The sequence below is a fragment of the Limulus polyphemus genome, unplaced genomic scaffold (assembly GCF_000517525.1).
Source record: "Limulus polyphemus unplaced genomic scaffold, Limulus_polyphemus-2.1.2 Scaffold97, whole genome shotgun sequence".
In the NCBI taxonomy this organism is placed as follows: Eukaryota; Metazoa; Arthropoda; class Merostomata; order Xiphosura; family Limulidae; genus Limulus; species Limulus polyphemus.
In genome coordinates, this window is record NW_013665707.1 from 723,391 (window position 1) to 746,677 (window position 23,287).

Genomic DNA, 23,287 nt, shown 5'->3' on the forward strand with positions numbered 1-23,287 from the left:
ACTCGTTTTCTACTTCTATGGGAAAGCCCGAAAAGGATCCATAACATTTAAATCTGATGACTGTGTAAGCCAAGATAGGTGTCCAAACTCTTCATGTTCTCTGGTTTTGTTTGCTTTGAATTTCTCGCAAAGCTACACCAGGGCTATCTGCATTAGCCGTCTCTAATTTAGCAGTGAAAGACTAGAGGGAAGGCAGCCAGCCATCACCACCCACCGCCAACTCTTTCACCAATGAATAGTGGGATTGACTGAAATATTATAACGCCCCCACGGCTGAAAGGGCGAGCATGTTTGATGGGACGGGGATTTGAACCCGCGACCTGCAGGTTGCAAGTCGAGTGCCCTAACCACATGAACCAGTCTTTAAAAATTTTCAGCAGTATGAACTGATACATCGTCTTCCTGAAACAAAGCAGCTCCATTTGGAAATACAGTAGTCATAATAGAGTGAACCTGATCTGTAATAGGATCATTTGTTGCATTGGAATGGCTGAAGAAATCATGAATTTCACCTTTATATAACTAGTATAGAATGTATCTATATTCAGGTATATTCACGTAATAAATTTCCATGAAGGTACTCACCGCTCTGTTGACCATGTGCTCTAAGGTCGTAAAGTTAACATTTTCTTAATCTGAAAATGTATTTTCGATAGATACTAACCTCTCACACAGTTTAGCTATCTCTCTCGCTCATCTGCCTAAGAGATTCGCAGGTCACTAGCCTTGAGGCAACTCTTACCTAATTTTGTCATCATATGACAAAAGCCCTCCACCTACAGCAGGGTGATAAAGTCTCCATGTCCAACAACTCCCCTATGCACTTTCACTCCAGATAACTTCATTCTTCGAGAGGCAAGACAAAATATGTACGGTAAGTAGGGAGGATGGGTGGGAATGTGTGTAGTGGTGAGTATCTATCAGAAATACGTTTTCACATTTGAAAAATGTTAACTTCTGAGACAATAACTCACCTACATAGTTTAGCTAGAATCTCACGTTGAATTGTGGAGGGGATGGTGCAAATTTGACCTAGACGAGCTCTTTCAGAAAGTGCTCAGATGGAAGCCCATGAACCTGATCACACGGGCTCTGTAGGGGCACACCCGTGGGTGACTGCATCTCGTCTCGATCAGGGTATAGTCTTTGCTCAGAATGTAAGAGAGAAGAGGAAAATGAGTCCCATGTGATGCAGAGATAGACAAAATAAGAATATGAACATTTAAGCACTTACACACAAAGATTCACTGAGCAAATATGTATAGTGTGGTTGGGATGAATTAAAGTCAACTCAACTATACTGAACAAATTCCAGGTGCAGGAGAAGGGCACTTTATATATGCAGTTTTGTTGTATAGTGTGTGCTCACCTCAAAACTACTGAACAGATTCCAGCTGCAGGAGGAGGACACTGTAGTTATGCAGTATGGTTATGTATAGTGTTTACTTACCTCAACTCTACTGGACAGATTTTGGCTGCATGTGGAGGGCAAAAGTGGTATGAGTAATAGTTTAGAGAGGTGACCTGCACCACAATGATAGTGTCACCAGCACCTCACTTTTCATCATATTGTGCTAAGCTCAACCAGTGAGGATTCTCCATGGTACACCACCCAAGCAGCTAGGAATTGGTAAATGGTAAGGTTCTCCCATGTTCAACTCGACGAGGGGGAGATTCGCATAGGGGAACACACATTTGTCTGGATCTCTTGCTGGAAAGTTCTTTTACTGGACACAGTGCAATGGATGACTGCAAAACTCTATTTTTTAAACCCAGCAAGTGTAAGCCAAAGAAGTGGGTGAATACTTCTTTGATGCCGGCTTTTCCCATGATAGCCCATGGAATAAGTATGGTCTAGATTGGAAAATTGAATAAATATGCATACCAAGAGGATATCCCAAATGGTCTTGCAAAACACCCTATCTCACAGTGGGCATTGGTAGAGCCAGAGCAGATGATATGCGCGCCTTCTGTTGTCATGGATTGATGTGGATTTTAGGTAAGTATAATCTGAGAGACAACACAAGCCAACTGGTGGGATCCTATGAATGAAAAAAAAGAGCTCTGAAAGAAAAATAGTATGTATTATTCTCAAAGATGGTAAGGTGATTGAAGAATGGTGACTGGTGGAAGCTGAAAACCACTAGGAGATAAAACAGACAGAAAGTAAAGAGAAGGAGATGGATGTGTAGAGAGCTATCCACATGCCTCCCTGGAGTATCTCGTCCTAGGGGTAGCAAAGAAGAGATGCAATAGAACGAGAAGGGTGATGAGTCGAATATGAAGAAACGTGAATTAGTCTAAAAGCATCCCAAAACATACCAACCAGAGGAGTGACCCATCCAGTAAGGGAAAATGGAGAGGAGATCCTTGGAAAAAGATGAGTCCCAGGGTAGGGACAGATGAAGGCAAGGACCCTGAAAAGGGCGGTCCATTATAAGGCACACCAAACAGTACAAACTGGACAAAGGAGAAGTTGTAGTTCATATTAATATTTAACTTTTACTACATCTCACATGGCATATAATACTAATATATATGGTGGTAGCAGTGTTGTAATCCTGTTTATTTGTTACTAAGAGATCACTGAAGTAATTGAAAACGTAAGTTTTTGTGATACTAAACAACATCTCTTGTGAATGATGTAGTTTCACTGTAGTAGCTTTTGTAAAATGATGTAGCAAACTCATTAAAAACTAAAAATGTTGGTTTATTTTTCAGTCCAGCTCAAGAAGCACAGAAAATCTTCAAAGCTAATTATCCTATGGATCCAGAAGTCACCAAAACTAAGGTAGGTAGTTGTCCTTATAAAATTATTTTAATGCTACTACTAATGATAATAAACAGTAAAATTTATATTTGGACAAAAATGTACTACTAAGTGAGTGTGGAATAATGTTTTACAAATTTTTGACTTCTAACATTTTGCCTGTAACCCAAAATGTGTGTGTGTGTTTGTATATATATAATAACAATAATAGACAAATTATCTCCTTAGCAATTCCACCTGTGTAACTACTAAAAGCATCAGATCATCTACGGTTATTCCAGGGCTCATATTAAGATAACATTATCATTGTTATTTTGAGAAAATGTTTGCATATATAAAGGTAAAGGACAATTGAAGAAAACTTTTGGATAGTTTTCCTCTCCCACTTACTGAAAAAAAAAAAGGCAGTACAAGTATTTTAATTTTTACCAAAATCACAGTATGAATTATGAATACCATTGGTTGACTTTGCATACTGTTTGCCTTACCCAGTCTATTTGCATATTTTAAATTTATCCTATTGAATTGTTGCAGATTTTGTCCAAATGTTAACTATGGTGTTTCTTTTAAAGGAAGATTTTTGGATAGTAGGAATGAGATAGTTGCCAGGTTTAGAGCACTTGGGTAGTTTATGAATAGAAGTAATATTTATTTTTTACTGCTTTCTTTTTATAGACAAATACTAATGTAGTTATTCATATATGTATATATTTTCCTTCAGTTAATAGGTTTTGGAATGCAATATCTGCCTGGAATTGATCCTAATCCTGAAAACAGTGTGTGTGCAGGAATCATCCACACTCGTTCTTTACAAGTAGGCTGTTTGCTGAGATTAGAACCGAACTCACATGCTCAGGTAAAATTATAAAACATTTTACAGATCTTTCAGCTTCTTGATGTTATTCAAGAAGTTTGTAGGCACTATTTGTGATTTACTTAAAGTTTTGCTTTGAATGCAATTTAAAAGCCTCTGTTGCAAAATTAAGAGCTGTATCAAATGGATGAAAAAATAATAGTAATAATTTTAGCCAGAGATCCTAAGTTCAATTTTCCTGGTCCCAAAATCTTTTTTTCACTTAAAATATAATCTAATATTAATTAATACCCTTTGATTGTTTCCTAATGGAAGTTAAAATATATTTAAGCTTGTGGAAATACTTTATACTTATTATAACATAGTAAGGTGAACTAAACTCATAGTATAAACTTTATGAGTGAACATTGAGATGGGGATGACTTGTAGTGGTAGGATAACTGGCTGTGTTAGAAAGTTCGTGAATTTAAGTCCTGGAATGTCTTTTTCACTTGAAATTCAGTGTTAAATATATATAAAACAGTGTTTTTATATTAAAGTGTAATGATTTTTAGTTATCAGTATCACAATTACTAGAAATATAGCATGGAATGATGGCAGAGAAGAAACTATATAGATACATAATGTTGGCTTACAAAGTATAATAACGTGCTTTTATGTAGTTCATACTATTTCACATTACAAGGAAACGTCATTTTGCTTGTAAGTGGTGGCATGTACACCACTAACACATGTAGAGGTTTTCTTGGGTCCAATCTTATTGTATAGTGTGTCAACAACAGTGTGTATGCATTTTCAGCATTTTATCAGTGCACAAGTGCCATCTAATTTAGCTACCATCAATATCCTCTCCTTTCCAGATGTACCGACTTACTATGAGATCTAGTAAAGATTCAGTATCCAAGGAACTGTGTGAACTGTTATATGACCAGTTCTGACCTCCCTATTAGATAGTCAGCATCTTTTTGTTCATCACCAGCATGACTTGCCTGTAGAGAAGACAGGAATCAGCAGTCAGAGCTGGGAAGAGCTTCATTTCTTGCCAGCTGGTACTGCATGGAATTACCATTTCATGTTGTGTAGATGTTTTTCACAGTTTTCCACCAATTTTTGTCTGCCCTTCTAGATACCCGTGGAGAAAATGGACCACAAAATGGATGTCATTAGCATGTTTTGTCTAGGATATTAGAAACGTTTTAAAAATCCATTAGTGATTATATTATTCTCTTAAGTGTTATAAGAAAACTGTGGACATAATTTAGAAAAAAGCTTTCAAAGATTTGAGTTCTTGGTCTGTAACATGTGTGTTTACTTTCTCCTGTCTTTATGTATCTTGTCAGTGTCAAACTTGTAACTAAAGGCAAAAGAAAAAAAATTCATTTAGAAATTAATTTTCAGTTGTTGTATCTCCAGTCAGCACAGATTGTGAACTTTCTTCTTTTGTGTTTTACTTGTTTATTCTTGGCTTAAACGAACTTCTAATTATTATCAAAGCTTTTGGTTTTGTTGGCAAACTGTTTAGGAGAGTTTGTATGTGACTATTAGGTTTTGTTTTAAATATCTGTTATTAAATACACACAAATGAACACTCATTATAGAAGGTAAAGGTCAGATGTTGACATAATAGTCGTGTACCACATTCATTTTTGTGGTGCATTTTTTTCTTGTCAATAATTATTCTGGACTGTCATCGTACCTAAAATAATCACTATGTTTTTTTCCTTTTATGTAATGTATTATAACCAAGGTTTATTAGCTTGTTAATGTATGTATTTGTATATTAATAGTAAACATTCCATGTGCAATTTCTGTTGACATTATAACATTAAAAGTAGATAATATACTTTGAGTTAATGAGCTTTTGTTTTGTTGTTAAACATTAAAAATTACATTAATATGTCTAATCATATGTAGAACATGAAAATGGTTGCTTTTCTTGTTAGGAATTGACCAGGTGTTTTAAGATTAAAAATCATTGATTACATATTAGATATCATAGTACTGTGTAATGTTATCTGTACTTTCGTATTTGATGGAAGTTACTTTGTCAGTATAAAAATTGTTTTTGTGATGTTAAAAACTTAGACTGATTGATTTTTTAATAATTCAAACTAGCCCTGGTATAAGTTGAACAATTTAATGAAAATTTTGTATATATTTAGTAATTAATGTATGAGTAACGAATTTCTCCCCATGAATTGTTATATTTGTTTTTGAACAGTGTAACAAATGTTGTAGAAGTAAAAGGCCACATTTTATGTTGTGTCCTTTAATTTAAAAAATATCTAATAAAATTTCCAATTTTCAAACAGTTAGGAGTTTGAAATACGTATTACTGTTCACTAAGTCATCAAATATTGGTATTATTGTGCTTCTCTCAGAGAAAGTACATTTAATTTTCCATCTTTATATTAAACTTGGTTAAAATTGTCACAACTTGCCATTAAGAATGTTACCACAAAAGATTTTATTTTTGTGCTCATTCTCTAAGATTTGATTATATTGATAATTGAGATTTTCCTTTATTTCCATTTCGAGTATATTAAATATATGCTTCTTTAAAAACAAAACATAGAAATATATGTTTAGAAGAACCACACATGTTCTGACCATGAATTTAAAGTCATTTTCCAGTGTGTTGTGAAAGTCTAGTGGAATAAGGTGTATAATTGAAAACTATGGAACTTACCTCAAGTTAATATTGATGTTTATTAAACTAAAGTTTCCTACTGTAATATGTAGGTAGCTTTTCTTCATCAGAACTTAATGATAGATTTACTGCTGCACACCAAAAGTATTTTAATGGTGCAAGCACATTTTCAGGTGAATATCCTTATTAAACTAGACTTTACTGTTATAAATTATAACAATAGGTACAGCTATACCTGCAATGTAGGTATGATAACTTTTTAAAACTACACATTACTGGTAAAATCTGCAATTACACAAACACTTAGTTAAAAACCTTTATGACTTGCTTTAAATAATTAAGAACTTATGCTACCTAGAAGTAATTATTGTTAATAAAATAGATTGACTGTAAATATTTCCTTATTGGTGTAATTAGATCATCTTATGAGGTTGCCACATTTTTATCAGTTATAAAATTTAATAAATTTCTGTCAGCCATTTATTCTTGGATCAATGAGTTTGACATGAAAAATGTTATAATTTGTATCGGGAAGAAAGGAAAAGTTAAGATTTCTGTTGAAAATGACGCAAAAATAATTAGTGTATGTAATTCTATATCACATTGTGTATTATAGTATAAAAGTTGTTTTATGTTCTTTCCAAACTGTTTACTCTTACTCACTCCTCTTTTAGTTTTGAAAGGTTTGTAATTGTGGTAAACAGATGAAAATAGAGTTGTTTAAAATCACATTGATATGAGAGTAAACATTTGATTAGTTGGTGTTAATTTTTCTCCAGGATTTAACTTTTCTGATAACTGCAGTACTTGTTGATGTTTACATATTATATCTGTCTAGGGATGGGACAAGTATCCATTTCGTCAGATTTTGCCGTAGCCGGTGAAATCTGATCCGATTCTATGTTAATTTTATAGTGAATTGGATAATCAGATAGCATTTCCATCAGCAATTATCTCACAATATTCTACAGAAATGATATTATTTGCATTGTCCCCCAGTGGGAAGTCGGATAGTTTTATAAAAACTAAAATTCGAGTTTCGGTATCTGCAGTGGGCAGAGCATGGATAGCCCATTATGCAGCTTTGTGCTTAACAACAAATAAACGAACCTACCAGTATGTGCATCACATGTAATAGCTTTGCATCATGTAAGTCTACAGGTGTTTTCTACCAGCTTATAAGCATAGTAGCATTTTCTTGGGTATTAAAAAGTGGGAGTCCTGATGGTTATAATACAGATAGTCATTATGTAGTTTAAATAATCATGCCTACCCATTGTGTTGCCCTGTGTGATGCTGGTGGTTATGGTAGTGAAACAACATTTGCAAGTACAATTCAAACAACAGTCTCAGCAGCAGCTTGGGGAGTGGAGAAGACTAAAACATGTATACTATTACTGCTGCATTTCCTTAAAGGGCATGCAGTAACCACTGATTTGTATGGAATTGTATAACTTTATTAAATTTTAAAAAGACGATGAAGTAACGATTTTAATACAATACCAAAATTATGTGGTGGCATACACCTGCAGCACATTTTCAGTGTGTATGGCCACAGCTACTATTTGTCCCATCCCTACTTCTGTCAGTGTTTTTACACTTATTGTCACTTGTGATCTTCACCAGTATTGATGTAAGAAGTCACATCCACATCGGTTTAGGTCTGGCTGTTGTAGAGTTTATCTTTGTGGAAGTAAAGTACGTTTTGGTGAAGCAATAAATATTGAAAGAAGTAAGCTTGTAGACTTGATTTATTTTTTTCAAAATCCATTGTATCTTGATATAAAAGTTTCAAATTCATGTTTAGCATAATGGAAGTAAGTATATGGTGTTAAAGCACAGTAAGTATAATGACACATTTAGTTAGGTCACCTGCATTAAAACCAGTTTTATTTAAATGGTTTTCACTGATTAATCTCAGTAAAAAATAAAACAAGTACCATTATAGGTATAACACAGAAAAACAGTGTTGATCCAGAAAAGATAAGTGCCAGTTATTTTATAGCAATGAAGATGTGTTTGTAACCATCACATTATCACCCAAATTTCACTTGAGCCTTTTGTGTTCACCATCACTATTAGCTGTACAATATTCGTATAAGCTTTATAACTAAAATTCAATTTATTGATGAAACAGAAAAGTAGAAACCATACAAGAAAGTATACAAAAACCAAACTGACAAGATAATAAAAGTTTATTTGGTACAAATGTTTGATTTTTTTAATTTCAAAATTCTGCAATTTTTATTATGGTAATCTTCATTCTGTATTTCATGAAGTTCTCCAGTGGCTCAGCAGTAAGTTTAAGGGCTTATACTGCTAAACATTGGGTTTCGTTATTTGCAGTAGGCAAAACATAGCCCATTGTGTAACAATATAGGATGGGTTAACACTATAGGTCTGCCATTCAGAAAACTAATAATGCGAAAGAAATTGCCAAATCTGGAATAAATTGGTACCAATAATGTTAAATGTGAAACAAGGATCAATGGAAGAATATGGTTTGGTTAAAATAAAATAAAAACTAATTACAAACCTGGATGTCTTGTGCCAGTAGATAAGTATGATGGTCAGCTTTTTATTGGAATAATTTTGGGCCTATTCGTTCACTGAAAGTTAAAATTATGTGGTATACAGATGCAATATACACAGTAAAAAAAAAATCCAAACGTTCTTGTAAAACACAGCTTAAAGCCTAAATTAGAACAGACAATAAAAAGAAAGAATAGTTTGAAATATAAAAGTACTTTATGAAACACATTGTTATGGTGACACTTGAACTGGCTGTTTCTTCCGTGTCATCTAGCTGCTAAGGTCAATAAGAGATAAATTAAGAAACGGATCTATGGAAATGTCTGACTTAAATATCCAGTGAAACAAAGAAATTCTGGCATCTCACTACTCTAGGTTATGTATTTTAACCAATGGTCTTCACGCAGTATTAAATCAAGTTAGGTGTACAGGTTTTCTGTATTGGCTACTTTCAAAGAAGTCCATGCAGAAAGATATACATGCTTACTTGAGGCTCAATAACAATGGTTGCGGTATGTAACCTTAACTTGTGCAAAAGGATTAACAAGTTCCGAGATGATAACTCGCCTCTCACACAGTTTACATATCTTCCTTGCACGTCTGCCTGAGAAATTTGCAGGCAACTCCCACCAAATTTTACGTCATCTTGCTCTCCACCGGTTTGAGGGCGACACAATCTCATCTCTATGCGCAATACTTCCCCCTAGGCACTTGTAGTAACTCCATTCTTCTTCTCAGTATTGTATTAAATAAACTGTTTAAATTTCTCGTATGAGTTCAATTTATTGAGATTTGCATCGTTAACAAAACTTGATTTTCATTTTCTTTGGCTTCTGTTTCGAAAGCTTTAATTTGTATCATGAATTCTCAAATAAGAGTGACTTCGTCCTTTGTAAGCGACGTCCACACCCAGGCTTTTGGAGGCTCGTTAATTGTTGAGGTCATTACTTCCATTGTTGAATGTTTTGTGGATTACTACAAGCTTACTGGGTCGTCGACTCCCGTTGTATAGACCGAATGTTTTTTCTCTTTAGTCGGTAATAATCTATTGGGCTTCAACTTTATTCTGATATGCCTTAGGAAGTACCTTACCATTTGAGAAACGACCTTAATCTTACAATGTCTTTCATAATTTCATTTTCAGATATGTTCATTTATCGTTTTTGACTCCCTGATCCACAATACTTGGAGTTTACCTTCTCTTTTCCTTTCTTGTTATTAGGATTTATACTGTTTCTTTTCTTTGATAGCTCTTCTTTCACACCTGAATGCTCGTCCTCCGTGCACTCGCGATTCCTTTACCCTGACTTGTAGATTTTTTCCTTCCTTTTCTCGATCCCCTGCCCTTGTTGTTTAGGTCTCTTACCTTCTACTTCATTTTCTGGTTCTCCATTTCTGAATTTTCATCTTCTTATCTCTACCTTCGTGAATTTCGTCTTCTAACACTGCCTTTTATCTGGGACACTTCTTCATGCATCAGCTGGGTTGTTGTAGACATTTGTTCCTTTCTCTGTGCCAGCTGGTTCTGTTCGATTTCTTCTGCTCTATCCCTCTTTGCTCTTGCTGTTGGGACTCGTTAGGTTGGGTAATGTTCCTCTTTACTGCACTTCTTCCTTCTTTTTGTGTACTTGATGTTTATATGGCTCCCCTCCCCCCCCCTTTTTTTTTGCCCAGATGTTTTTCAGTAGTATTCCTTTCTCCCTGGTGATCTGAGGTTACACAGCTTTTATCCTCGTTATATTCCCAGTTTTTTTTTCTATTTCACGATCTCGCCCTTTACTCTTGTTCCTAGTTTAGATCAGTCTACTCCTAACCTCCCCATTCCACTTTCCAAGCCTCTTTCACTTGTCGGGCCCGGCATGGCCAAGTGATTAGAATACTTGACTTGTAATCTGTGGGTCGCGAGTTCGAAACATGCTCGCCCTTTCAACTGTGGGGATGTAATAATGTGACAGTCAATCCCATTCTTCATTGGTAAAAGAGTAGCCCAAGAGTTGGCGGTAAGTGGTGATGACTATCTGCCTTCCCTCTATTTTTACACTGCTAAATTAGGAACGGCTAGCATAGATAGCCCTCGTGTAGCTTTGCGCGAAATTCTAAAAACCCAAAAAACCCTTTCACTTGTTCTCCATCTACCAGAAGTCTAGTTCATTGTTCTTCCTCACAGTGACTGTTAGACAAATATGATCTTGTACTTACCCATCTCTTCTCCTGATGTTGGTCTCCCTTTCTGCTTGTGGTCGTTTTTCATTTATCCACCTAGGCCTCTTCCTTGCTTCTCTTCTCTTTGCTTTATTTTCTATTTCTTTTTTCCTCTCTCTCTGACTTGCTCTATGGTCTTTGTCACCTGGTCTGCAGCTTCCTACACATCACTCTCAATCTGTTCTCCATTTGTTTTCTATATTTCACCCATCTTTTACATGCCTTCTCATTCAGTGCTCTTCCCTTCAAGTGACTGTTGACCCATTTTGTATTCATTGGTATTGTGAGGACTTTTGCTCGCTATATTCACAGCCTATTCTTAGTTTATTTACTACTCTCCTTTCTTTCACAGGTGGCTACTCGGTTAGAGAGGAAGGGACATATTCTGGGATGTAAGTCCTTTCTCATGCCCACTCAGTGTTTGGTACTTTTGGGAAGTTTTCTTCGTCTCTTTCCTCAACCAAATTCAGCCTTCTACTTTTCACCTGTGAGCTATTGCATTGCAGGTTTATGCTTCTCATTCTCTTTCTGCATAAGAGGTTCTTTTGCTTTTGGAGACTGTGGCTTCCCTCGAACCCTTCATTCCTTTGTGGCATTTCTTTCTTGGGATCCATTGCCCTTGTTTGAGAACCTCTCCTTGAGGAATTGTTATGGTGACTGCACTATGCCCATACTTTCGACTTTCCATTACCACATCTCTAACGGGCTTCTCCCTTTACCAGTGTTTCCCTCTCTGCTTGAGGCACATCTCTGGACAAAGATAGGACTTCTGACATTTGGATGCTGGACAAGCATTCACTCCACATCAACATCTCGCGATTCGTCGAGAATGTTCTCATTCCTGCCCCTACTGGTGGATCAGTTGGTCATGTTCCACTTAGTCAATTCCACAGTCGTTTCTTGCACCAAACTTTCAAGTGGCACTTGTTCCATGACTCTTTGTTTTCAAGTGTTCAACATACACTTCCGAGTCTATCCACATACAGTTTGTCTTTTTGCCTGTCATTTGCCAAGAACTTAAACCTTGGTGGCTGGCCTCTACACTTCCCAGGGGGCCTTTTGTGGGGTTTGCTTTTGGTTGAACTTGCTCTTGTAGATGCATTTGCCACCCTTCTAAACTCCGAGCTCCCTTTCTTCTGGTCCCTTATTCCTCATCCTTCGACTCTGGCTGTCAATTTTCTCAGCCAAACCTAGTATCACGTCTTTCTACATGCCTATTTTCCTATTCATCTCCTCCCTTGAGTCCTTGACTTTAAACACTATTCTCCTTGTCAGGTTTTATTGTTGATGTCCCTTTGACCAGCTTAGCCTTGGTCTGCTTGACATTAGGACCCCCTTCTTCTCTCCAGTATCCCCCTTTCTTGCCTCACCCTCATGCATCCCTTCTCCATCGAGAGATATCTTCCCTTCATACTCATGCATGGGATTTGCATGATCCATTTCCCATCAGGCCGAACTTTCTGATTATGTGAAATTCTTCTTATCACATTTTTGTTACCCTTCCACTGTCTTTATCTATCAACTACTGTGACAGGTCTTTTGTCATTAATCCTTCTACCACTCCTTTCATCCTGCCCATCATACTATAAACCACCTTTCTGCCTTTTTTATCTGGTAATTCGTCCATTGTTTGTCCTTTACTAGTTGTTAAAAGGTCCTACTCATGGCATTTTGCCTTTCCAAATATTACAATGTGTTTTTCCCCTCCTCTTCATTTTGTTCTACTCCTTCATTCTCCTCTGTCCTCCTCGCCCAACTCCCATGCCTAACTGAGATCATGCACTATTCGAGCCGTTGACCTCTTGGTTTTTGTACTGCTCTTCTGTCCTGACTTATTTCCTCCTCCTTCTCGCCTGTGATTACTGTTATTCAGAGGTCTATACTATGGATACTTCTCACACCCTCTTCCTCTGCACTCGTATATTCCTCTCCCCAGACCAATCTTTCCTTTCTAAGACTGCTGCTCAGGAAGGCAACCATACTTTCTTTCCTATCTTCCTTCCTTCTATTGCTCACCTATATAATTGTTCAGACACAGATCAACCAGCTATGTTGTATTTTGATGCTAATGGAATGTGGGTTAACTACAAAATGTAAACTATGACTGAAACCCATGATGTACTTTCATACTTATGGAGTGATTATAAACTACAAAATGTAAACTATGACTGAAACCCATGAAGTACTTTCATACTGATGGAGTGATCGTAAACTACAAAATATGAATGATGGTTGACAACAATCAAATGTTTCCATACTGATGAAGGGATTGAAATATGGATTACAGATGATGAGTCTGATGACAATACAAAAGTCAAAGCAACAATAACTTCTCCATTCAATATTTCACTTGCAACATGATGTATGAAACAAGCTGATTAATGGAATAAAAGGAATTGAAGGATTTAAAGATAATTTATTTTATCAATAGTATTAATATTAGTTTTCCAACATAACAATAGTTGTGGTACAACTGAATGAAGCATAAGTCACATATGGTTGTGCTGGTGAAAATCAGAGCACGCTGATGACGTCCTTAGCAAAACAGGATTAATATTTCACTACTCATTTTGTTCTGTCAATCATAAGTAAAAAAAAAAAAAAGATTCCAAGGGAAAAAAATTTGGAAAACAGTTTAGTATCTCTTATTGTCAGATGTAAGCATTAATTTAACAAATTAATTATATTAGAATGTTCTAATGAGGGAAGAGGTAATGTGTTTAACCCTAGCTTACAGGAGGATCAGTGTGTATCACGACATTTTACAGTTACATTCAAAATTTGATTAAACAACTTTATAATTCAAAGCCTTACATTATCTAAGTTTTAATTTCCAAAGGATTTAATTACAGTTAGTGTTTAATTCAACAAAATGGCAGATAAAATTTAAAGTTTTAACAAAAAACTAGATATGTATTTAAATGGCTCAAGATTATGAAAATTAAATATAAAAACTATAAGATGGGAAACAGAAAAGGATTTTTATTCTTCACATAAGAATTACTTTGTATTCAATTCAGACTAGTCAGATGGACTCAGTAAATTCACAGACAAATACTTAGTAGAGATACTATTCAAAACCTGATTTTTTGTGTATAGTAGACTTTTCACATTTATTAAAAGCTTTTCAAATTTATTGAAGATACATATTGTATATTCAGAATTATAATAAGCATTAATTCTCCAATACTGTGTCTGTACAGTAAACTGTTTCATGCACATAGGGTTAAAAGAAGAGAAAAAGTTGGTGGAGCAATTTTAAGATCAAAGTGTAGATGATATGAAAATGAAGGAAATCATCTAAATATTTCTATATATATTAGGGGATAGAGAATTAAATATTAAAGAATTTGAACAAAATGAATACTAATTGTATAACTGAAAGTAGAGTTGATATTAAAGCAGATATTGTCTCATTAACAATGTGAAATACTACAGGACTCATCTATCTTTGATAATTTTGTTCACAAACAAATAAATCAATAGAATCTAACCTATATAAAAGTAGTGTGTGCCATGTCATGCTTGATTTCTCAAAATAGGAGAAGTCATAAAAGCCAAATTGCATTTATCCAGATAAAATAGTTCAATTACTGTCTGCCCATTATGATTTTAGTGAGAGGGATACAAGGGGGCCATGAGGATGGAGTTTTCAATATCCTTCTCAAAAGTGGTCAAGTTTTGGTAGAAGCACCAAACAAGGTCAAAACTTAGTTCTGATATATATACCATTGAACTGTAACTGTGTTGGCTGTGGTTTTCTTGTAAACTGCCAAGTAGTGTATTCAAAATTGTCTAATAACTGCATTGCAAGCTAATTTAACTTGAAATTAACTTGCTTAGCTCTGAGAAATTTATCAGTATTATGTATTAAACTTTATAGCATTTCACAAATTATGGTATTTAGCTCAAACTACTAAACTTGTAGGTAACAGTTTCTAACATTTGCAAAATAATTTTAAACAGATTTTGTGAGGTTTTTTTTCTGTGTAATGGTTTGTGATGAAAGTTTACATTGTGCTGTGCAGAACAGGTTTTTACATTGCTTCAAGCGTTACAAAACCTGGTTGTTAGATATTTGAGGTTTAACTGAGCCCTCCAAAGTACACAACTCAATTGTATTTTGATGCTCGTACTTTTCTTACTGTACTTGCTGAAGTATTAATAGCATACATGATTCTTGTGAATGTAGTTGAACCACCAATAAACTGAGAAAAATTTTCAAATATCAAAGATAATAGTAACGCCAGTAACGTAATTTTATTCCTTAAAAGATTTTTGTTTTATAGGAACACTTAGTTTCACTCTTTCTAATTTTTTTAAATTTACTTTGTTTGTAGTGGCCAAACAAAACATGCAATATTTTTGTAGTTTTATTCCTATGTTATTCACCAAACCTAATAAAGCATTGTAGTTATATTTCTTGTGTCAACTTCAAGATAAGTAATTCAAAATATTTTTTGTTTCTTGATGATAAGAATTTTCTGCCTTTAGTGTTTCATGGTTAATAGAAACTTAAACAGTATATCAGTTTTTTGCATGCACTTGATGTTTCATATAATCCAATGTACCAGTCCTCTGCTCTTATATCATCTTAACAATTCATTTATAAGCTTACATAAGTAAACCTGATACTGATCATCCTAAACTAACAACAATACTATTCACTTTTAATCTAAAAAAAGCCGCACAATATTTATAAGACAGATTGTGTGTATATGTATATATAAATTGGTCTTTGCAATTTTTGCATATGCAAAATATCCTTCCAAATCTGTGAACATAATGATAAATAAATGGCTAATAAAGCAGTATTCATGTAAATAGAGCTTTACAAAGTTCTGTGAATCATTCAAGCAGCAAAGCAACCCCAAACTTATAGCCCATTTTTCAGTTTAGAATCTAATAAAAAGAAAACTGTGAAATGCTGCTGCACAACCTACAATCCCTAACCTTCACCTGGTGGCCTGAGCATGGCCAAGCTTTTAGCACTCGGGCTGTGGTCGAACAGTTCAAGGTTCAAGATATTATGCTACTGAGTATGCATCATACTTTCAGCTGTGTGTGAGCTATAAAAGTAACAATCAATCCTGTTTTTTGGTTCAAAGAGCCCAACGAATCTTTTATAATGGTAAGTGCTTCTGCCTGACTGCCCTCTCTCTGGTCACTAATTTAATACTAGGGATGCTTATACTTGAACTTGGGGATTTCCAACCTGTCTGTTTATTACATGTATCCACAAGATTCTGTACAAGTTGGAAACTCAAAATTTTTTGTCTACATTAGAAATACCTGCTTTTTAGACAGTAGAAAGAAAGAAGAAAAAGTTATCACCCATTAAATTACCAAGTCTATTATTTCTTAAACACTTGCTGATATTTGCAAATACAGATAACATGCTTTGGGTAAACATTTTGTGTTAATTATGTTTATGACTTGTTATGATATATGTTAATATGTGAACTTTAGGTATAAGACTTGTAAGTTTTGTTTATGTATTATTTTTATTGATAGTACACAATTAATGAGTTTGAGTGTAAATTTTGTTGTGTGGTACATAGTTGTCTTCATATTTACTTGTTTCTTTTGATTATGATTAAATATATGACTAATATGTTGTGTGTGTATGGCTGATTAATGTGGAGTTTTTCATGTATGGTGATTAATAGTTTTTATTTTCCTGATGAAGCTTGTTGCTCATGTGTCTTATAATTGTTTCTACATTATGTATTCAATGCTAGTGCATGATTGGCGAGTGGTGTTTTAATCCCACCCGTACTGATGTATGTAAAATGCTGCTACTGAGTGACCAAAAAAAGCATCCACTCTCTACACAAGGTTCTGATATATTTGTAAACATTTAGTATTGTTGATGAATGGCTGTAGCTGGTTTTAACCCTTGGTTAAGATTATTTCTACTTCTTGAACAGAATCCCCCTTTGTCAGCAGTTTCTGCAGACTTGCTTGAGATATCCACATCTTCACAACAGCCCACTACTAATTCAGTGCCACCTGTCTCGTCAGACGCCTCGGGTATGAGTCTCTTAGTTGACGTATTTGGTGAAACTACATCTCCGCCAACCATTGGGGCAACAAGTACGACACCTGGTAATGGAATTATTGTCAGTAATGAAGAAAGTTTGAAAAAGTAAGTGGTGTATGATGTTATATTGCTGGAGCAAAGGTGGAAAATGTGGACACAAGTAATGTGATTAACGTGATTTGTCTGAACTATTAAAAAAAACATAATCCAAATAATTGAAGGAAAACCTGTTGAGGCAATAATCTCTCATCCTTTAATTATAACTTAACTCTCAAACTACCAGGTGCATCAAACAACACTCCTGTTATATGGTTTGTTTTACTACATTGCAAAAAAAAAAAACCACTGGATGTAGTAGTTTGCAACTTTAGATTATGTAACTTCTGTAAATATTTTATTTTTATGATAATTTTGTAAATTTTAATTACTGATTTTTTTATGTCTTCCTACATTTATGTAAAACTTTTGTGCAAAGTTTTAATTTCATAAAAATGTAAATTTTATCTTCTATTTATCTCAAAAACACATCATGAAGTTTCATTGTGTTTACGAGAACTAGCGTACACTATTTCTTTTACCATACCCTTAAACAAAGGCTAGTTCTTAGGATTTTATTTAATATATGTAATAAGTTTTATATTCATTTATGTGTGTGTGTGTGTGTGTGTATATAGAGAGAGATTGAGACAGACAGACAGATTTTCTTTACCTATTCAAGCAGATACTTAAGCCAATAAAGCTTTTTATATATATATATAAATGGTGCCAGCCAGTAGCTTCATTATTAAAGCCATGGTTTACTTATATTTCTGACATGTTTATATCTATATAGAAAATATTTCAAGCTCTTATGAATGAGCATGTATATAAAAGTAGTTGTATTGCTGTTTACAAACAATATTTGTGAAAACTTTATATTACTTCTGAGTGGAAACTGTAATCTGATTCTATATTTGCATGTTATGAATGTTTTTGTTTGTATGTTTTTTCCTACAAATTTTCCAAATAATGTTTAACTCTGTAAAATCAGTTGTACTGTAAAAGATGATTCACACATACCACTTTTTTTTTTTTAATAGCATTTAAGTCTTAGTTCAGCAGGAAGAATATATCCATTTAAATCTCAAAAGGTTTCTTATATACTTGAAACATTCTGTGATTTATTAATATTTTTGTAATAGTTCAGGTGTGTGAAATTCATTAAATTTCTATAGTTAAAGGAATGTCACCAAATAAAGTATACAACAGCATAATGCAGTATAGAACATATGTTTTGTTGGGTTTTTTTTGGCTCTATTTTTACAGGTTTGTTTGTAAACATAATGGAGTGTTGTTCGAGAATGACCTTTTGCAGATAGGTATTAAGTCTGAATATAGGCAGAACCTGGGACAAGTAGGATTGTTTTATGGCAACAAAACCAACTTCCAGTTCCTAAGTTTCACTCCAAGTATCTCTTGTCCAAATGACCTGTCATCAAGTATCCTTTCATCAATAAAACATCTGATTAGATTTTGACTTATATTACATATCTTTTGTTATATTCCCAACAATTTAAACATTAATTTTGTTTTGAGTTTGTTTACTCATCAAGTATAGTTTATTACAAGTTACAGCTTTTACAGTAAGATTTGTTTTTAGAACAGGTACGATATTTCCACCACCAATGTGATCATTCTCAAGTACACAAGTTTTAATACTAAAATGTTCTTTGCTGTTAAAGTTTAAGAATTAACAGTTCATAATTTAAAGTGTTTAATTTGCTATAGCTAAGTAAGCAAAATGCTCAATAAATTATGCTAACCTGTTTTATAAAAATACGAGATGAAGAACTTTATGAAAGTTTTATTTTAATACTGTTATGATGATTCTTTAAGTTTCTGATGAAAAGTTTGTTATATTATTTTTAAGTGTTTCTCAAGTATAGATTTATTTTAAAAATATTTTTGAGGCCACTTATATAATGCATATAATAATAGGAGATGCAAGTATCAAAAATAAAACTGGACAAATATTGTATTTGTAAATTCATTCAGAACTTGAAACAATAATTCAAGTGCATGATGCTTTTGAAAATGATTCAAATAACCTATAAATAAATACAAAAAAAATTATTCACATTCTGTTATTACATGTAATTAACTTTTGCGATATAATTATATTTTTGTTTATGTGTTGTTGTTTTTTGTGTGCTTAAACTTTGTTTTCAGCCTTGTACATTTTACGGTATCTTTAACTGATGACAACAGAACTAAATATTCAAGTCAAACCAGTAGAGACTGTAGTAGAAGCAGGTGCTCAGGTTCACCAAACATTGAACATTGAATGTATTGAAGATTTCTCAGAACGTCCTGTATTGACTATTCAGTTCATGTAAGCTCTTTAACATTAAGAACACATGTAAAGTATTTACAAAGAAGCAGATGTTTTTTTTTCTTCTTCTTTTTCTTCTTTTCTTTCTTCAAAAAGATGTTGCTTTGATCACTTGCTTTTAACCAGATCTCAATAGATGATCTCTGTATTCAGACCTAATGAAGAGCAGCTAATTTGAAATTAGTTTAGAACCTTTTCATTAGTGCAGTTTTTGCAGAATGTTATTTTAAAGTACGATAAATGGATTTATTATACAAGTTGTTGTACATTTATAAGATATTTTAATATTCATTCAGTTTAATGATTTGTTTAAATTGTTTTATGCCATATTTCTGTAGATACTTCAATGCCCAGCAGAAGTTGACCATGCCCCTTCCAGTCACAATAAACAAGTTCTTTGAGCCAACTAATATGAATTCAGAGTCATTTTTTGCAAGATGGAAGAATTTAAACAAGTAAGTACTGTAGCTAAGGTCTGAAGCAACAGGACTTTAACTTCTTTCAGAATGATAGTCTTAAAACTTCTTCCAGCGGGGATTCTTTTTATCTAATCTTATGATTGAACAAGTACCAACTACAGTCCCAGCTTCTAGTGAAAAGATAATATGATGTAGATAATCTCTGTCAACAGAACTAATGGTTATAAAGGTTTTCATTATCCACTGAATAAATATATTTTGTGTGAGAAACTTTTGCTTTTGCTTAATATTTTCTCTCAGATATATTTTTAATGCTTACTGTCAGGTTGAGTCTAATATATTGTACTTAAACTATATTCAATGTAAGTTTTTTATTTTCACAACAGCAGATAAAAATCTGAATACAGTGTAGAAATGATAAAAGTATTAACACAGACTGTATGATGTTTTAGAGAATTTATTTTATGCCTAAAGTGACCCAATTAAGCTAATACAAATTGTTTACATGAACATAAGACAAGTACCATGTTAAATTTGTTGTTTACTAGTACATAAACTTGAGACAGTTAGCATCTTGATTAGAGCTATACTTGAGACACTTATAAATCTCCAAAAAAACTTTCAATAAAGGCAAATCAAACTGACTGAAAATTAGAAATGACCCCTTGTGTATTTGTCACCAAATTTGCAGGTCTATTTTTTATAAGTAAAAAACATTTGGCTTAGCATCATACTTCACAAAAATGCAGCTTTTCTAACCACCTGCTGCTTAAATATGTTTATTGAACTTATTATAACACAAGTAAAAGATTCAGTTTTATTGCCAGTATCCGAGTTTAGTGTGGCAAGGATCAAAACGGGAATATTAACAAAGTTCTGGACACTTGGATAGTGATATCTACTTTCTTTTCTACTTCCTTCCTCAAAATAGACACAGCATCTCTTTTATGCCTTTAGTTTGCCATCTGTTTCAAACAGAGGTACAACAAAAGACTCTCTTTCAGTCTCATTAGATTTTCTTGTCACCTCCGGCTTTTTGGTGTGCAATGAAACTGTTTAGCACTGCTAACTTCTTGTTTGTACTTTTTCTTCAAGATGGTGTGGCTGTAAAAGCTGATCTGTATGATTAATACCATCCACGTTGTGGTTGTAGTCACAAATTTCCACTGGTTGTCAATTATTTTTGCTGTTCACCTTCTGGTGACTCTCGTTGTGCTGTTATGATTTCAAGGCTATTAACTAAGACAATGGAAAAATGAGGTTTCCCCAGTATCCAGGCATTCTGCTTTCAGCTCCTCTAGAAGGCATTTTCTGTTTGGATGAATAACTCTATGTGCTAAAGTACTGTGTTCATGCATGTACCTGAACAAAGGCAAACTTTTGTAGTAGTTGTCAATGTGCAGGTTGTTCAGAAGTGTTGTAACAAGGCTAACAGCTACTGCCTCTGGTAACAAAAACACCGATTGCCAATGAGTAGATTGTGGTTTTTTACCATTGTAGTTACAAAATATGTATGTATAACCATTGTTTTCACATGACATGAAAACATCTACTCCATGCTTGGGATATTTTGTTTGAAAAGAAGTGAACCCTTCCATTTCACAATTGATTCATCAGTGGAAATATGGCGTGCATACTTCTTGTAATTCTCAAATAGATATTTCATGAATGGCCTTAACATGTACAGCTTGTCAGCAGGAATATCATTGATGTTAAGTAAGTTGTTGTTGTTATAGATGTTATTTAAGAATCGGGATGTATCTATACCTGGTCATGACTGCTTTAAACACTTGTGACATAGAGGGGAGCTGAAGACTAGTTTGGATTATTCTCATCAAAAATGTGGACCAAGAAATTGTCTCATATCTTGTTTGTTGTCTTACGCTTGCAAACTTTTCCAGTAAGATGGGTTTGATAGACTGTTCAGCATATCTATTCGTTTCAATTACCAGGTGTATTTAAAAGGTCATTATTGACTTACAAACTGAAAATATCATATGGCTTGAACATGCATGTATCAACATGAATACTGGTACTGTTGTGGATGGACTTGAGTAGGCAGCTTGTTATTAGATCTTATTAAGGAAAATTGTTCTTGTTTTTTTTATTCACCTGAATTTTCCTATTCAGATTAGTGAAATCTGTTATGGACCTCATTTTCACGAAAGTTGATATTGACACCCTTTTTGCAGTATTCTTTGTTTGAATCAGACTTCAAACCTTCATCTTCATTCCCAGAATCATTCCTTATTTGATCAGTAATATGGGCAATCTCAAAATGCCTCATAAATATACTTTGCTTTTTCTAAATTGTAGTTTTACATATTTTCCAGTATGATGGAAATGACCGAGGATATAAAAATCAAGAAAACTGATTAACAACCAAAGAATTCTAGAAACTAGTTACTGACCTTCTAAATATTTCTGTGTCTTATCAATTTGCAATTTATCACTTGTATTCAGAACACATATGGTTTCATTATAGCTTTTATGAATTGGACATATTCAGTATGTCATTGTAGAAAATGTGTTAAAGTTGGGTAAAAATGCTCATAATGAAGAGTTATTAGCCTTTCTGTTACCAAGATATCAAACACATGTATATGACCAAATTGTAGACTTGTGCCCAACTTATTTTATTATGCATAGAACTATTACAAAGGGTAAGTAAAGTGAATTGTAATTGTTGTAAGTGATAGTGGAACTTTTTAATGGTGTATTAATACACCTATGCTCTGAAACAGTAATAAATGTGGAAGCATAATGTATCCATGTTAGTGATCAAAGAATTAAAATGGACAATTATAGCATAGCTTTCATCTCCATGAAATGCTTAAATGTTATGTGATAAAACAGTTATTAGGGTAAAGAACTTGTAAATTTTTTACTTTTAACATAAAAGTTACTACAATCAGTCAAACGTTTACCTGGCAGTCTAATGTCATTCTCGTAACCTGTTATTATGATGCAGTGGTGGACTGGAACAAGTTGAATAAACTTACTGTAAAGATAAGAAACATAACTAAACTTAAGAGTCTTCGTACAATTGACTGCTGCCAACAAATGTCCAGATGACAACTGATTACTGATTTCTTGTCATTGACTTAAATAATTTAAGTTTTATGGGTGTAACATGTGTAGTTCAAGAGCTTTATGCATGTGTACTTATTTACTCATTTCAGGAGTGCTGCTATGACTCAGTGTAATTTTGTCTTTTAAGTACTTTGTCTAGACTACTGGGGTGTCTGCAAGAAATCACATAGAGCTTTCTTAACCCTTTATCTTCAATAATTGTTTATGTGTAGTTCACTTAATGTAAGTGGTGTCTTATATTACATGCCAACCTTGCATTCACCACTTCCTGAGCACTGACACTTACAAAGCAGACTTTGTGGAAATACTATGCATCAAGGACATAGCTTAAGTATAAACTGATGGTCATATTCTTACTATATTGGCTTCAGATTTGTTTAAACAGTGTTCCAA

The 23,287-nt window shown here is 33.9% G+C and overlaps 1 protein-coding gene and 1 long non-coding RNA gene across 2 annotated transcripts in view; both read left to right on the top strand.

Annotated features, from left to right (window-relative positions):
- Positions 1 to 23,287, top strand: part of LOC106469473 (AP-2 complex subunit alpha-like) — a 67,094-nt gene that overhangs the window by 35,141 nt on the left and 8,666 nt on the right. The window lies entirely within an intron of this gene.
- Positions 2,701 to 7,971, top strand: LOC111088507. Its single transcript, XR_002613007.1, has 3 exons — positions 2,701 to 2,791; positions 3,492 to 3,626; positions 4,445 to 7,971. It is a non-coding gene; the product is annotated as an uncharacterized LOC111088507 (long non-coding RNA).